We start from the raw sequence: 4,442 nt of genomic DNA on the forward strand, positions 1-4,442 counted from the left end.
GAATGGGTATTAATGCTCCAACAGGGCCAGTTTGAGGGAGAAAAAGACCCAAGAAACCTCCTGCCTCAGTCCTGACCTCCCACCCCAAGCTGCCGCTCACACTGCAAGGAAAGTCATCCCAGGCTGAAGAGGAAGAATTCAGGGTGCTGGAGTCTGCCCAGCCTGGAGCCCGCCCCCACCCTCCCCCAGCAGGGCTCAGCTTTTGTACTGGGATCTTTCCCCAAGGCCCCTCCTTACTTCACATCAGCCACCCCAGAAACACCCATTTTGTGAAACTACCATGCCCACTGTGCCCTCCATGTGACCCGGCTCCCTTTCAAGGGCACTCAGGCAGGTGAGAGAGTAGAGAGATAGGGCTTTTGTGGCCAATTCCCCTCCCCCAACCCTTCCCGCCTTCCTCCCTGCCATGCCAGTCCTGCTTTCCCTCCACATTGGGAGAATGTTGCAGTAATTCAGATCTTCCATCACTTATTAAGGCCTGCCACCACACAGGGTTCCTGCCTTCAGGGGGCTCACAGTGTAGCTGGGGGATTAAACTGACATCCAGAATCCACCCAAAACTCTGGCAGGCATTCAATGCCCAGGTGGCTTACCAGAGTGGGCCACCTGTGCAGGGTTTTGGAGGCTGAATAGGAGTTTACCAGAAGGATGGCAAAGGGACAGCATGGGCAGAGACCCAGGGATGGGAATCAGCATGGCAAGGTTTGGTATGGCTAAAAAGGAGGTGAGGCAAAAGTGTGCCAGCTGGAGAATAAGAAGCAGAATCCAGATCCTTTGTGGAGCAAAGACTCCAGGAAGAAGGGGTGAGGGGAGAGGGAGGAGAAGGTCTCTCCTGCCTCCAAATCGCCCTCCCCGTCCGCCTCGCAATTCACACGTACATACGCACTCAGGCCTTCATTCCGCTTGCCAGAGGAGCGGGAGGAGGCGGCGGGGAGGAGGAGCTGAAATGCAACCTATTCATGTTCCCGAGATGTAACACCCCTCATTTTCCATGCTGGGTAAAGACAAAAACCCTTTACAACCTGTTTCTGGAACTTGTCAGCAGCTGCCAAGAGGAGCGTGTTAATTAAACGTCGGCAAAGATGGAAGCCGGACGCCCCGGCTCTAATTGGACAGTTTGCTTCACCGGATTGAAAAACATTGTGACAAAGAAGGAGGTGCGCGGCGGCTCGGCAGGGGTGCGGCGTGGCGGGGAGGGGAGCGGCGGCTTTGATTTCAGCTGATCCTCACCCCAGCCTCCCTCCCCCTGCAGAGCTGGCCCAGCCCAGCCAGCCCAGCCCGGCACGCCCACGGAGGGCCTGGGAGGGGCGGCGGCGCCGGAGAGGTACGGGTGGAGGAGATCCCCGAAGCCTGACGGCCCTGAGGTCCGGCTGGCAGTCTCGCCCAGTAGTAGGCCCAGACAAGGACCAGGCTTTGGGGGCTCTGGGGGGGCCCCTTCCCCTGATGACACGACCTGGGTTCTGGTGGCTGTGCAGGGAGGGCACCGAACACAAGGGTCCGGCAGTTGCCTCAGGGTAATATAGAGGTTGCCCTGGGAGCCCAAGCCCAGGCCTCAGCAGGGAGAGACCTGAGTCTGGACCGACCCCTGTTGCCCAAACTAGCTCTGGGTCACGTGATTGGGGATGAGGTCTTTAAAATGTTGGCAACTGGGAGGCTTATACTGGGAGGCTTATCCTGGAGGGCACAGCTGTGACGACGGTTTTCGCAGGACCCTGCAGAGCCCAGATTCCTGCAGGGCTGCAGGGGCACACCCAGAGACTGTCCCCACATCTGTTGTTTGGTGGCTGTACCCCAAGTCCCCTCCTGTTTTGACTCACAAATGATGACAGCAGCCATGTGTTGAGTGCTGACTATGTGCTGGGCACTGTGCTGACCTTACAGGCCCTGTTATTTAACCTCCCAGCAGCTCCCAGCATCTCACAGGTGGGGATACTGAGGTCCAGAGAGGATAAGTAACCCGTCCATGGTCACAGTGTTATTAAGGGTGGTGCTAAAGTGACACTGGAGCCCAGGTCCCTCTGATTTCAATGTCCCAACCTGGACCCCATGTTTCCCACTCTCTGGTTCCTGGCCCAGCCAGGAGATGAGGGTCTTCAGGACGGTGTGAGAAAAGAGTGGGGTTCTTAAGTGGAGAACCCTTTCTCAGAGCCTCCAGGTTGAATGGCCTGAAAGATGGGGTGCAGCAGCCTGGGGCTCATCCCTGAGGGCCCTACGCATGTCACCCACCCATACGTACATGCCTGTCTTGCATCTCTTGGGGTAGGGGTGGTTAGTTAACAAGGCCAGAGCCTCCTCTTCTGTCCCCTTCCGCCTTGCGCCAGGTTTGTCCCCCGCCCCACCCTCATCCTGTGCTGCGGTCCAGGAGGGCTCCGATTGGGGTGGGAGGCCAGGCTGGGGCCTGTGAGGACCAGGAGCAAGTATGGGAAAAGGGGCCATTGTGGCTCAGCTCCGGGGATTAAGAGCTAGAAAGTGGATGTGGAGAGCTGAGGCCATTGACGGTAGCCCTGCGAGCTGAGTTCCCAGGGGGGGCGGCCCAAGCAGCCTGTGCCTGAGCTGTGTCCAGGCTGCCTGCTGGGCCTAATCCCCTGGGAGCTGCAGCCCGAGAAGCCCCGGAAATACAGCTGCTGTGGAGAGAGGGCTGCCCTTGGTGGGGTCGGGTACCTTGTCCTGGATGGTCAGAGTGGCCGCTCTGAGGAGGGATGGGTGGTGGGGAGGCATGCCCATGGGGTGTGAGTGTACGCGTGTGCCCCTGGCCTGGGCAGTGTATCCGAGTGGGACACTCTAAAGATAGGTGACCCAAGATATAAAGAACAAGCTAGTGGTTACCAGTTGGGGTGGGGGGAGGGCAATTGGGGGTGGGCGAGAGGGAAGTACAAACTGTTGGGTGTAAGATAGACTCAAGGATGTATTGTACGACGTGGGGAGTATAGCCAATGTTTTGTAATAACTGTAAATGGAAAGTAACTTTTAAAATTGTATTAAGAAATTAAAAAAATTAAAAGATAGGTGACCCAGTGTGTTAGGGGCAGTGTCAGTCCCCTTGTGTGTCAGGTTTAGGGCCTGTCTTGAGGGGAATGGGGCCTGAAGGCGGCGACTAGGACAGCTCAGAGGTCCTCAGAGGTCCCTGACTAAAGAGGTGAGCCATGGTGAGGAAAGAGGCAGCGCCTCCACCAGCAGGCCTGAGTGGGTGCTAAGTGTGTGTGTGTGTGTGTGTGTACTCGTGTGTGCACCATCAAGCAGGATGCTTGAGAACGGCCCTTCAGAGGCGGCTGGAGGGGCTCTGCAAGTTGTAATCAGATTAAGGGGGCCAATCACTTAGGGCTCTTGAAAAGGCCACAAGGTTTCTAATCAGCCCTGAGCACCAGGCCCACAAAGCCCAGGAGGAGCTCGGCAGGAGCTGCCCGCGGGCTGCTGTGGGAGCGGGGCACGGCTTTCTTCCCTCTCTGTCTCTCCTAATTATGTCAATTTGCTAGCCAAATTGTTTGCTCGAGTGGACAGGGCGCCTTGTGGCCCATTCATGTGGTAATGTGGGAACTGGCAGGCCTCCTGGCTGGGAAAATAGGAGGTACCGGGACCCTTTTCGAGGGAGCAGACAGGCTGGGAGTGTGGGGCACCCAGGCCTTGGGAACTCTCCCCTAACTAGTGTGGGGCTTTTTCCCATGAATTCCAGAAACTTCCAGCTTGGGTTGTGCTCTGGGATGTCCTTTTTGGCCAGTCAAGATGAAGGATGGGGAAGGAGGCAAGGACCCCATAGAGGACAGAAGAATTGGCCTCCAGTTTCCTTCAGGGTGAAGATGGGCAGCTTTCTGTCTTTATGCCTGATCCTTTGAGGGCCAGGCTGAGACTTGAGTGGTTTGGGAGCTGGATAGAATCTGGGAGGTGCCGGAGAGATGGAATCCTGAAAGGGTAAGTCGAGTCACAGCAAGCGGACACGTTGGGATGTGTAGAGACTCAGAAAAAGTTCTTATCAGTTTACTGAGCCTTTATGCAGGCGCCAGCCACTGTGTCACTACTTTGTACACAGCAGCTCATTGAGCCTGAGAGCAATCCAGGGACGTAGGCCCTGGGCTTCCCATTTCACAAAGAAACTGAGGCTCAGATAAGCTAAATGATTTGCCCAAGGTCACACAGCCAGTAGGTGAAGAGCAGAAATTTTTTTTTAATTAATTTATTTTTTAATTTATTTCTGGCTGCGTTGGGTCTTCGTTTGTGCGCGCGGGCTTTCTCTAGTGGCGGCAAGCGGGGGCTACTCTTCGTCATGGTGCATGGTTTTCTCATTGCAGTGGCTTCTCTTGTTGTGGAGCACGGGCTCTAGGCGCGCGGGCTTCAGTAGTTGTGACACCTGGGCTCAGTAGTTGTGGTGCGCGGGCTCTAGAGTGCAGGCTCAGTAGTTGTGGCGCATAGGCTTAGTTGCTCTGTGGCATGTGGGATCTGCCCAGATC

Source organism: Orcinus orca, chromosome 2 (assembly GCF_937001465.1).
Source record: "Orcinus orca chromosome 2, mOrcOrc1.1, whole genome shotgun sequence".
Classification (NCBI taxonomy): Eukaryota; Metazoa; Chordata; class Mammalia; order Artiodactyla; family Delphinidae; genus Orcinus; species Orcinus orca.